We start from the raw sequence: 13,637 nt of genomic DNA on the forward strand, positions 1-13,637 counted from the left end.
AATTGCCTAGGGACATGCCTAGGGACTCTTGAGGGCTCTTGTGAACTGCGGTAGTGGCGCCAAGCGCCATCCTTGGCATGCCTCGGTCCTTCATCTAGGAGTTCTGTGCCTTGGCCATGCGATGCCATCCCTTGCCCCACATGCCGGCCTTGGTATGCCTTGGTCCGTCCATGGAGGAAGGCACGTCCGTGGCGCGTTGAAGCAGTGGTCGAAGGGAATGCGCGTTCTTCAGCGTTGTATGGCTCAACGTGTGGTTTCTCGTCTGTGGGGTCTGTGCACGATTCTGTTTCTTGGGCAATGTGCGCTGAGCGGTTTCTAGCCTAGGTGAACTCTCGTAGTGTGTGACCGGTGTTTCTGAAGGCTCCGGTGCATAGAATAGCTCCGGTGGTTCTGACAATCGAAATGACGTCGCGACTCGCCTATGGTTTTCGAACTGACGCTGTGTAGTAACGTCGCCCGTATTCGCCCGCCCTTTGCGGCAGCGTCATCACATCACACATGCGCCTTGACGGCGTTTGTTGCTGATGATTGAGGCAGCACATGTTTTAATTCGTTTGCCTTAATCACTACAGTGCTGTCCGTGCATTCATGCGATTTACTTTTGCCGCGAGATTAACGGCAATGCTCGCGTAATGCTGTGGCAGAGCTTTATGTATAAATGAGTCAATGGCCTCACTTGGTCTACCCAAATTTTAAGCACAGGGCACGATCGAAGTAGATGCTTTTGATTATTGGCACTGCATTGCTAAAGCTAAGGGCACAAAAAATAGATGCTGAGCTTTGTGGTGTTCAGTTGCGACTCCGTCTGTTTTTCACCCCCTTAGGTTAAGAAATGAGATACAGTTCTATGCTAAGTGGCAATAAATGTACACGTGACAAGGGTCTATAATGGCTTCATCGCAATACACTTGTGTAGTGCGGTGAAGCATATTGCTCCCTGGGTGCCCTGTTGGAGATTCTGCGCCGCCCGCTTTATTCTAATCTCAGGTGCTCTCCTGAAGACTCCGTTCGCCGGTATTTTCACATGCTAAATGATGTCATCAAAGAACATGTCTATTGCGCTGAAGCTTACTAAAGGTGCCGAATGTTACACTCTTCGAACTAACAGCTTTATAATGGCATTGGCAAATTTATTAATACTGGTGTCACATGGCCACTTTGTATCGCGATTAAAGGGACACTAGAGTGAAAAATAATTTCTTCTGCATCAGTAAATTACCGTTCGACAACACCAAAAACACCACTCTTACAACGATAAGACGTTTGGTAAGCCAGAAAAAGCGCAAGAACGAAATACGGGTGGCGACGCCTACTTAAGTTCCCGCACCTGGGGGCTGTGACGTCTTGGATTTTGATGACATCTAGGGCCTACTAATTATATATAGTGGTACAGATTGACTACATTGTGTTCTAAAGGAACCAAATATTAAACATGGCAAGTTTCGCTAACCTTTATTCAGCCAACGCGGCCAACGCATTGTGCTGAGCGAAAACATACTTTGGAATCCCTGACGTCACGCTGACGTACCGGCGCTGGGGTTTCGGCGCGAAATTCAAATATTCATGCTTGGACCTTCACTTTCTCATCTAATAATCAAACTACTTTTTGAGATGACTGCCTGCAGGGTTCTCAAACAATGCTTCATTAGTCTAAACTGATTATTGTTTTGCTTTAGTGTCCCTTTAAGTTCGATCCGGATCGAAGTTCTCATCCCGATTGGCTCCCTCGCGCAGCTTGCGCAAAGAAACCAATCGCGAATGAGAAATTCGATCTGGATCGGGCTTGATCGCGATCAAAAGTGTGCCGTATAAGACGGTCACACTAATTTTACAGCATAGAAAAACTTCGTAACACCTCAAGAGAACAAGCTGAATGGCAAGAAGTAAGGCATTTAAGCATAGGTCAAGTGGCCAACAGTGCAGTAAAGTGCTTTGAAAACCATACACTTTTTATGCAAAATGGCAGCTGAAGTGCTTTAAAGTTGCTAACATTCTAGCGTTAATGCAGGTTGATGATAGACTTACTGTGGTATTGGTTCTTTGCAATGAAAATAATAGCAATAATGCAAGAAACTTGTGTGCCGCATGGGTCCCAGCATAACTCAAGGAAACATTAGGTCCTTGGGTACGCAAGTTTCTTGCATCCCCTGATCAAAAACCCTAATATTAGCAGTATAAACAGAGGCTGTAACCATAGGGCTTAGGACCACATGTTTCCACTTTTGTTTCTTTTATGCATGCTCATTAAAATATAACAATTACACTGCATGACAGCATCTGCCTTGCTTGCTGCCACATTTTGGGATGAAAGCAGTGCTTGCTCTGTTAGAGTTGCCTCTTGCAATATTACTCTGTGGATTTTAAACATGGAGTTTGTCCAGCCACTCAAGTAAATATCTGCACTGCACCACCAAACTAGAAACTTAACCAAGCAACAAGCTACTAAAAGCTTGAGCAAGAAGCTACCAAAAGCAGCTAAAAAACTGCAAAATATTATTAAGTTTACTATATTTGCCGCTCCTATAGCTGGTTACTATTAAATTAAGGCAAGGAGTAGGCTTCGATAAACACCTGGCATCGACTGGAATGAAAATTTTATTGTCAGGCAAATTTCACATAAGTGTGCACAGCCTCACAAAGAAAGAAGGCAAGAACTTGTGTTAAGTATATATGTTCAGTTGCCCTTCTCATGCACCCCTTTTTTAATGTTCTGTGCTAGGGATTGTCTCAATAAAAAGTAAAGCCAGTTCCACGCAGTGAAAGGTGTCAAAACAGCGAAGCTGGTGGTCATTTTCTCAAGTTTGAACTTGTGTTTAGTGCGATTTTCATAAAAGACTTTCGTCTCGTCGTCATTTTGCTAGATTCGAGCTTTGGTTCCGAATTGTGCAGACTCTTCAATTGCGTGAGGTTGTGATCAAACCACAGTCTATTGCACACCTTGCTGCTGTGACTGCACTCATGGTCGAGGAATTCTCTCTTGAACTGTCCATCGGCACCCTCCGTGGGAGGAATCTCTCCGCGTCGACATCGCTGCTTGGCCTCCTACTCTCGAAGTTGGGGGTTAGCTTGCCTCTCCTGGTGCTTTGCTTGGATTGCCTTCTCTTGAAAGTGGTGGTTGGCTTGCCTCCAACGGCGCTTGGCTTGCGCTTCCTGTTCTCAATCCTCGGCGGTAGCGGCTTCCCTCTGCTGGCACTTTGCTTGCGCTTCTCGTTCTCGAAGCTCGGGATTTGCGCGACATCAGCGCTGCCGCTCTTGTGTGAGCTCCCGCTGCCACTCGCGCCGAGCAGAATCCATGGCGTGAAAGGGCACGCCAGCGAAGCACCTGCTCCTATATCCCTCTCTTCCCCCGGCGCATGCTCCGATTGGTCCGCTCCTCCACCCCACCCCCCCGTCACATCCTCTGATTGGTCTGTTCCCATCTCGGTGAGGCCCCACTCCTTAGTGTTCCTGTATATGCTCCCGAGCATATACAGGGACACTACCGCTCCTACCCTCGGCGCGCCCTCTGGCGGTAGACTCAGAAACCTGCCACCCCCCCCCCCCCTGCATTACACCGGATGGCGAAGGCTCAACTTAGAACAGCTCCGCTATTAAAAAAAAAGACATGCAGATTCAATGCAATATTGGAACCTAAATAACGTGAAGCTGGTCTGAGTTAGTGAGGTAGCAGTAGTGGATGACACGAGCACAGCCTCGCCCCCTATAACTGTTAACTGTCTGCGCCACGAGGATGAAGGGTATTTGTGATGCTTGTTGAGGGATGAATGTTGATGAGAGATTTTAGAGAAGATGGTAGCTCTGTGCAGTGCTGCTGTGAAGTTTGCAATGAGTAGCAGTCAGGGACGGTCTGTTCTTAAGTACACGATAGTTGTCGCATGGATGCCAGTCTCTTGAAGACTTCTTAGCAATCGTAATGGCTCGAATGGATGCAGGATTCCAATTAAGCTCAAGTGTGTGCAAAAATTCATGGCGCACAATCTTTAGCTGCTCTGAAGCCAGGCGATTTGGGCAAGCAGGCATAGGAGGCCCAGTAATGACAGGTGTATGCTCAGAGATGTACAATATGTATCTAAACATATTTAAGGCTTCATAATCCTTGTGGCCCAGTGGCACATTAATTCTGGGAGATTACCCAAGTGCCAAAGCTGTCTACTAGGTAGGTCTATTCGAGTACATACCCAGTGGCCCAAGTTGTCTCTGTATAGCCACATGGTGAGAAAATGACAATGAATGCCAAGCCACGGGGAAGAGGCAAAGACAGCTTAATTTAATCAAATGTTTTGGACAAGCTCAGCTCATCAATGGCAATAACCTTGTTTTCACAGCGATTTTGATGAACTCAGCATGTCTACTTAGCTTTTCTTCTGCTACACAGATGGCTGCAGTGCCAGCATTTGAAATCCGCAGTTAACTTAATTTTTTAATGCATTAGAATTCTTTGGGTACTTCATGCACTTTTTAGAGGCTATCTATGTAGGTTTGTATTCAACCGTTTGCCGCCTACTTGGGTCACTGGGTAGTCAGTGGTTCAATTTGTAGCACATCAGGCTGCTGTGCTGAGGTAACAAGGTTCGAAACCAACCATCAGACCAACTTGGGTCGCTGAGTATGCCAACGCGTACATACGTGCCACTCATCAACGAACCTCTTTCACGCCAACAGGGGTCACTCTAGATGTGGGACTGGGTAGGTACTGCTGTTCAAAGAAACTTTTTGACACAGGCTTTGAGTACTGGGTATGTGCCACTTGGTCTGTGCTAGTCTCCAGTGAACCTCTTTAAAGCCAACTTGGATCATTGGGTATGTGCCAGTAGGTGTGTGCCGCTCTTCAATGAACATCTGATGCCAACTTGGGTAACTATGTATGTGCCACTGGAAATGTGCCACTGTAGAATGACGAAAAATATTTCTTAAATTTATTCGATCCTGAGCGGAATCGAACCCACGTCACAAGGGCTCCTCAAGGACAGCAACCCAATGCATTAGCAGGCTGAATCACAAATGCATTGGGTATGTGCCGCTCTTCAATGAACTTCTCGCCAACTTGGATCACTGAGTATGTGCCAGCGAATGCGCAGCAAGCGAGGGGATGAGTTTTGGTGTTCACAGGCACCGGTGTACCACACTTACCCTATCGGGGGCCACACGATGATGTTGATAACTTATTGGCATCTCCTTTGAAACGGGCTGGTGACAGATAATCCACCTAACCTGCTTGAGTTACTCAGGTATGCTGTACATGCTTTTCATTCTAGCATTTTTGTGTAAGACTTTTCGGCATGACGCATTTCTCAGCATTTGCAACTCACCGGCGCGCCATGCATTTCGGAGACCGCATGCAGGCTTCGCTGCAGTGGCACTAGATTATGCTGTGTGTCAGCAAGTGCGAAAGAGGAGTCCCACTGCACTACATGCCTAATACATAACTTGTTTCGATGGTGGCAATAATTGTGTTGTCATATTGATTCAACGATAACGCATTACTGTCGACAGTCATCATAAGATGGGTTCTGGCGCAGTTTTTTGTTTTACTACATAGATGTCGGGACTTTTTCAATGCCTCGAAGGCTGCGTTGATTCAGTCCATGTTCTACAACATAGATGGCAGCCCTTTTGTCAGAGCTGGAGGGGCAAGTTTATTGCAGTCTTTGTTGTCTACTACATAGATAGCGGCACTTTGTCAGCGCTCAAGGCCACGTTTTTGGAATCTCATGCTTCTTGCGCCTTTTAGCAGATTTGGAATGATGGCGTCTGCCACTGACAGCTCGCACGAGAGTTGCACGTGCAAAAGAAAGCCACTGCTCGACTCTGACAGTGAAAGCGAGAGTGAAAGCAATGCACTAGAGCTTTGTTTTTTGAGCGAAATGGATGATGATAGTCTTCTCATCGCTTCTTCTACTGAAAGTGATTATTCAAAAAGCAAAGATGACATTGACTTGGCTCGACAGTGGTGCAGCGTTTTCATGTTTAAAACATGAAGCAAATTGGTTGAAAGAGCTTTAGAAGGGTTTTCAATGGAGTGAAGTTAGAAATAAGCCCTAAAAAAATAAGGTCACTTTTGGTCTAAATAAATAAAACAAGGGGTTAAAAAGAAAATGGGAAACGGTAGTGAGCAAGGAGCTAATTGTTCAAGGTGCTGTACAGTCAAAAATACATTCAAACAAATAAAAAAAATGAGTTGTGATGAATTTCGTACAACTTTGAAAACGTGCATCACTCATAATTTTTACTCAAACTGTGTGGGCTCTCTTGTACAGAGAACTGTAAGGTAACAGCGGTCTCTAACTACCCTGCCTAGTACCAACTCCATACTATGCGTGCAAGTTTCTCAATACCATGCCACCATGGCCTCTGCTGCCCTCAACTATCCCTTCCTTTGGCACATGTTAAAATAAGATTATCTGCTCTAACCATTGCATGACCTGCTGAACTCCACTTCTCTTACTCTTTACCACTATATCAGCTACTCTCATTTGATGTTTAATATGTAGCGTACATGTACAGTATACATGTCTCTTTCAAACTTAAGCCTACCATAGTCCACTCCACTGCTCATTGCACGGTATGTTTCTTTTCAAGTTTCTGTGTTATTTGCCAAGTATCAGCTCTGCAGCTTAAAACTGATAGGATGTACTGATTGTACACTTTTCCGACCCATTTTTTTGTACTATCCTGATGATCCAGGTCCCCTATGACTACTTGGTCCAGGCAAATGTACTCTTGCAACAGGTTTGAGAGGCTGTTTACCAAACAAGGCGTCATCACAAGGAAAAGGCCTGCAAAGGATTATGGCACCAAAAAAAGGAAAAATGCCCATTTGAAAAAGCACGTGGCTGCACGAGAGGCACAAGCAGAGGGTTTTCTGAATACAAAAAACATCACAAGTGCCAGCACTGTGTCTCGGCAACATTGACAGACGCTTTGGTGTGCATATCTGGGTCCCACCTCAAAAGCTGATGTCAATCAAGGACTTCACTTGGCAAGGAGGCACCACTGTTGACAATGGGACTAGCTATGAGCTTCCCATCTGGCCTTTTACATGCCTGACGAATGAACGGCAGGAGTTCGTAAACCATGTCAGTACGCATACCATGTTAAAAAATTGCAGACTCGTTGATTATGTTCAATTCACTTATTCAAGAACACTCGTACTGTAACCATATGCAGTGCCAACATGCTCTTTTCCTGCTATCAATTTGGGAGACTTCTATAGTAGTGTTGCTCCTGTAAGCATTCATAAGATAGCATCAAAAGAACATCGTCATTATTGTTTTCTCTGTATTCATTGTACTCTCCGTCACGGTTGCTCAATGAAAGCGTATATAAGTGGGCCTGCTGCATCACACAGCAGAGTATGGGCGAAGACGTGAAGCAGAAGTTCACAACTGCCAGCGCTAATTTTGTGGGGAATGCACTGTTCCAAGACAGCTCTCTGGGAAAGTGCTGAGGGCCAGCACTGTGCAACAACAGATGCTTTTGGTGTGTCAGACTAAGTTTTCATCATGCCTACGCCTCTTTTTATCACTATCTTGCATCTACAAGTTGTAGTCATAATATGTGAAGTGGTTTATTCTTTAGAAAGCATTGCAAAACAACTGCACTGTGAAACACACGAGCTGAGATTTCAATGATCTCGGTACTTTCATAGCTTCCACAGAGTTGCCTGCTATGTGCTATGTATGAAATAGAGTATAGGTCTCATGTGTCAAGACAAAATTGAAGATTCTAATGCCGAGAAGCTGAGGACAGAACTGGTAAGTGAAGAAGAATTGTCTGCTTTCGGGATTGCGAAAATTCTTCTGCAAACGACGATCTTGGGAACAAAGAAAGGTCACGTACAATGTATCGTTTTCTTTACTTTTGAAAGCTAAGGTAACTTATGGCTCTGCCAACACCACATTGTCCACTTGCATGCACCAGCACATGACACCTCTAGTGGTATGTAGGTGCAGTGGATGTAAAGAAGCGAAAGTGTGGCACCATCACTCAGATGCTAGTGCACGTACAAGTACAATACTCAATTAAAAATTTCGCTGAAACGATCGGAGATGGTTGTCAAAATCAGCGATAGCTTGTGTAACCACAAGTGAATAGACAAGAAGAAAGGGGATTAACTGAGGGACCCGGTTTTTATTAGTCGTATCATAAGCCAACAAACACTGGCACCAAGGACAACATAGGGGAAATTACTTGTGCTTAATAAATCAGATAAAGAAACGATAAATTAATGGAAATGAAAGTGGATGAATAAACAACTTGCCGCAGGTGAGGACCCACAACCTTCGCATCCACTTTCATCTCCATTAATTTATCGTTTATTTCATTTATTAAGCACAAGTAATTTACCCTATGTTGTCCTTGGTGTCAGTGTTTGTTGGCTTCTTATAACACAAGTGAATAGGTCACACATGCTGCACCAAAGGAGTGCCCAGGCAGCTGGAGAAATTCAATTGAAGCAAAGAGGTGCTGATGCACGCAGAACTGGCATTTGCAACACTGCACCTAATTAGCACACAGGAAGTGGGGGAAATTCCATTGCAACCCAGCAGTGCTGGCATAAAATCTGCTAGTATGATATCGTTGCACTATGTGGAGGCACGTGTGGAGCAACTGCACAGGGATTCTGGTGGTTTGATCTTGAGTGACGCACATGCTGGTGCACTGCTGCTGCTCACTGCTGCATGCCTCTCCTCCTTACGTCCAGCGATAAGTGATCTGGTTACCGCAACTATTTGGATGCCGCAGGTGGCCCCCGGCTGCATCGGATGTCCATGGTGTACAAGCTTTGAGCACCCCTCCGAGCAGGTGCTGTTTCGTTAGATATACAAACACGAGTTTTCCTGGAAAAGACAATAAATGTGATCACAAAAAAAAAGGATTTAACAGACAAGTAATTGCACACACACATAAGAACCAGCAAGCTAGGCACAGCAGAGACTTGGAAGCAATAGTGTTTTTAGAGAATGGTGACTTTTTCAGTGACATTGCCAATTTAGCCTGCTTCAGCAAGTTGTCTGAATAAACTTGTTGAAGCAAATAGCCCGCTGTTTAGTACCTTGCATTACCTCAAAAGGGTGGTGCAGGTACCATTGCAATTTCTTTCCTGTACGCATTTCTTCAATATATTGTTTTCCCCCATCCTTCAACACCTTTAAAATATTTTCATGAACAGAATCAGTTTTTCATAAAACTTGATGCAAGATTTGTTAAATCTTAGAGCCGAAATTTGTGAAATTTATGACAAATTCCCCTCAGATTCATTTTTGTTAATAATAAAGCTGATTGGATCAAATTTATGTACAATATAGAGTTAATTGTGCATTTTTGAATATAATTTGAGTTTATACGTATAATCCGGTTATGTTTCTGTGCTTCCTGTAAGTGGGAAAAGTAAGGTCTCTTGTGCAAGGTTTGGTATTCATGCCATCACTAGTGCTCACTTGTTACACCAGGATATGTCACCATCTGGGAAATGCTTAATGTTGTGAGCCTCATCAGTAGAGCAATAATGGGAAAATGAAGCCTCTATGGAGCTGCCATGCCTGGGTTAGAATAAGTTCTTGCAGTCTTCTGTTTGGAGAAATGCCTTGATTTTGTTATACTTAAAAGCAGATTTGCCTAATTTTGCAATTGAAACCTAGAATATGGTTTTCTCTAAAGAAAAAGAAATGCAATAATTCAACCCACATTTCCCCCAAGTGAAGGTATTTCATTGTGCAATGAAGCTACAGCTAAGGAGAGGGTTCACACGTGTATTAAAGCTGACAATTACAAGGCCCTATAGTACTGCACTGCCTATATGCTCATTCACGGCTTTCTCAGATGTGACATTCGTTTTCCTACTGTAGTTTCTTTTCATAAGTGCCCGTGCCATTAGTGCGATACATATGTTCACCAGTGTCCAATTCAGTTGCGAGTCGGCGCTAATGTGGGTGTTTTTGAATCTGTTTCATTGGGCTGTTTCCTGCAAGAGGCACCTGTTGCCAAACGTTGCTTTTCTTATTTCTGCAGCATGCATTGATGCAGCCTACACTACACCAAATCTGATGTTTACATTTTCGTGTATATCCACTGATCGTATCTGTCTGCCTGTATTTACCGAATTGTACCACTACAATGCCCTCTTTAATGACGTATTACCTGCTTTCAAAAGCACAGAAAGGCGGAAATATCATGTACGCTGCACTGTCCCTCAATATAAAAAAAAAATATGTAATACATCACGTTGCTAATCTCGAGAAATCCCACAAAAGCTAGTGTTGCTGAAGTGCGCCGGCGAGAGGCAACTTTCCCCGTGTTGAGGGCACCATACATAATAGGTTACAGTGATTGGCACTGGTTCATGGTTGCTCCTGAAAAGTGTACAGACTCGATAGCATTTGTTTCTACTTGATAAGCCACCACAGCTCAGTGGAAAGGACTCTTGAAAAGTGTTAATGTTTACTGTGTAAAGAGCTAGCTGCTCATCTATATAGGAAATCCTCACACAATTTAGACAGACTTGAAAAAAAAAATGGACATAAGATGTGCTGCCTTTTAAGTGCAGGGAAAAGGTGGCAATTAGTGTACCATGGCACCACTTTGGCCACACACACATTAAGAAATGAAAGCATGATGGGGTTTACCACACAAATGGAAAAACGTTAAATATGCCCTTTTATGAGAAGTCAATTAAAATGCCAAGTTGTGCTAGTTATCTGTCCGTAACATGCAGCATCACTAGGAAACATTGCATCCTTTAAAATCAAGAGGAGGTGCCAACTTGATAAATCATCAATATTGCCAACTTTTTAATGTGTTAGCATTCTTACAGTAGTTCACATACATTCCGGGGGCTATCTATCAATGTTTATATGTATGTTTGTTTCTATCTAACTGTTTTCCCGCCTACCTGGGTCACTGGGTAGTCCATGGTCGAATGGGTAGTGCATCGGGCTGCTGTGCTGAGGGAGCAGGATTCGAAACCAACCGTCGATTAACTTGGGTGCCCAAGTATGTGGAAATGTGTACATATGTGCCGCTCTCCAACGAACCACTTTCACGTCGACATTGGGTTTGCGGCAAGTGAGGGAACAATTCTCGGTGTTCACACGCACCGACGTGCCAAGCTTCTCGTCTCGGAGGCCATGCGCAGACTTCTCGGCAGTGTCACTAGATGGCAAAGAGTGTCCATAATGAAGCACGAGAGAGCAGCCCGACTGCCACGTGTGTTTCTCAGCGTTCACACGCATCCTAACTTGAGCCAATGAAGTCATGAAATTTTCGCTACATTTTTTCGCAAAGTCACAAAAACAGCCAAGTGAATTTTACATGTAGCTGTTTTTGAACACTATAATATAGGCTAACATGACGTAATGCCATGTACCGAAACATTTCACGTCCATCTAGCGTGTCCAGGTGAGCAATTTGCAGTGAATTTACTAGCAGGGTGTAGCAGAGGGTTTTTTTACTTTACTATTTTACCAAACAATGAATGATGAGAGCTTAATTTAGCAAAGTACAATGTTAGGATAGTAAATTGTGCATAGCTGTCAATGTTTGTCAGAAAGTTTAGCAGAAAAAAAGAGGCTGCTCTCCCACCAACCTTCTGCACCAGGAACATTGACATGGCAGCTGTAATTTTGCATTAGCCTTGAAATTGTGAAGTTGTAGATCTAGCACGGTTAAATAATTTTGAATAACATGAGTACTCCAATTTTCCTATACTGAAAACACACCTTGCTTTCATCATGCCTGCAATTTTTCTTTCAGCCTTCATGAAAGAACTGCATTTCGTGACATGCGTTTGCTCATGTTAATGTGGCGACGATAATTATGTGACTTTTATGCAGGTCAGATACTATGGTGTACGAAGCTCCATGCAAAAAACAAAGGCAGTCCAATCAGATTCTCACATTGAGCCCTGGTACTTCAATATGTATGCTCTTCTAGTTTCTCCATCTTATTCACCTACTGCATTTTAGGTCTTGCCATAAAATTTATTACAAAATGTTTTGATAATTCAGTTTACTGCTACGCTTGCAAACAACCATCGATTGAACATGTTCACTGAACCAGCAGCACCCGCAGGATTAGGAACCATTCTAATGGACTTAGTAAATAATAAATAAACATGCATTTTGTGAGAACAATGGCAAGCCCGTTTCTCTTGGTGCAAAACTGCAGCTTATGTCCTCTCAGTTAAGACCACCATTGCTTAACTTTCGACTTAACCACACTTTCGACTTTTACACAGTGACAGTGACAAGAAGTTTATTAGAGTGTCCTGAGGAACTTGATCAAGTTGGTGGCTCCACCCACAACGGGACAGGGAGGTGGTGACTCTCTGCGACGTCGCGGGCCCTCTGGACGGCCTGTAGTTGATTCATGAAATCCAAGCTCGTCAGCGAGGCGTCCCACTTGGACTTGTATTGAAGGTCAAAGTCCGCGTAGTACGGGCACAGCCAGAGCATGTGGTCAAAGGAGTAGCATGCGTGACCGCATTTGGAGCACGACTGCTGGAAGTTCGGGTCTATCCAATGAAGTGCTCTGGGGGTGAGGTAGGACCTGGTCTGTAGGAGCCTGAAAGTAACGGCCTGAGCCCTGTTGAGTTTCGGGCTGGGGGGAGGGAATTTCCTCCTGCTGTGTCTGTAATGAGACGTAATTTCGTGAAAGGTGGTAAGATTATCTTTGAAGGGGCAATGCTGTGGGAGAGCCAGACCATTAGCTCGGGCGCGGTTCGTGAATTCACGCGCCAGGCAGTTGGCCCGCTCGTTAGGGTTGCAACCCACTTGGTTGGTTAGATCGTTCACGTGGGCCGGGAACCACGCTATGGTACGACCTCTAGGTTCTTCTCCTGTACTAACACGAAATGATCTGTTGACTATGCCGGCTGCATGTTTACAAACTAGAGCGGACGAGAGCCACGCGCGAGTCGGAGAAAATAGTCGTTGGGCTTTTTGCGGCTTGAAGAGCCAAGGCTATTGCGGTTTCCTCCGCCTCATTCATGTGTTTAGTGTAGATTGACGCGGCGCTGATAAGCGTACCGCGCGCGTCAACGACGGAGATTGCAAACCTGTATTTGCTGCCACATTTGGTGGCATCGACGAAGAATGCATCTGCCCCGTAAGGATCTATTTGTCGAAAGATGGTTCTAGTTCGCGCTCTTCTACAACCTTCGTTATATATTGGGTGGATATTCCTCGGTACGGGCTCAACCTTTATACCTTCCCGGGCTAATTTAGACAGGGGGCGTCTGTCGAGCGGTGCCTGTATAGGGTGTAGACCAGCTTCATCAAGAATCTTAATTCTCTGCTTAGTTGACGAAAGCCTGGAGATCTGTGCAATAAACTGTGCTTCAATTAATTCGTCTGTGATATTGTGAATTCCGAGTTCAAGTAGTTTTACCGTGCTAGCGGATTGTGGAATACGGAGTATTCTTTTGACGCTGGACCTGATGAGCGTGTCAGGTTTGTTCTTTTCGCTTTTGCTCCATTTGAGGTATGGAGCCGTGCAAGTAATATGACTGATGAAGAAAGCTTGGAAGACCCCGAGTAGCTTGTCCTCCTTGAGTCCCCCCCTTTTGCTTACGAGTCTTAGTATATTTTTCGCCTGCGCGCCCAGCTTGTTTAGAGCTTCTGCAATACAGCCTTTGGCGT

General features: G+C 44.5%; 1 long non-coding RNA gene across 2 annotated transcripts; it reads left to right on the top strand.

The window, feature by feature from the left end:
• Positions 1–69: 69 nt before the first annotated feature.
• Positions 70–9,053, top strand: LOC129380470 (uncharacterized). 2 transcript variants are annotated; one of them, XR_008608519.1, is made up of 3 exons: positions 70–269; positions 6,685–7,076; positions 8,746–9,053. It is a non-coding gene; the product is annotated as an uncharacterized lncRNA (long non-coding RNA). The 2 variants fall into 2 exon arrangements; XR_008608518.1 differs by lacking the exon at positions 8,746–9,053 and having other exon boundaries at positions 6,685–7,331.
• The last annotated feature ends 4,584 nt before the right edge of the window (positions 9,054–13,637 follow it).

Source organism: Dermacentor andersoni, chromosome 1 (genome assembly GCF_023375885.2).
Source record: "Dermacentor andersoni chromosome 1, qqDerAnde1_hic_scaffold, whole genome shotgun sequence".
In the NCBI taxonomy this organism is placed as follows: Eukaryota; Metazoa; Arthropoda; class Arachnida; order Ixodida; family Ixodidae; genus Dermacentor; species Dermacentor andersoni.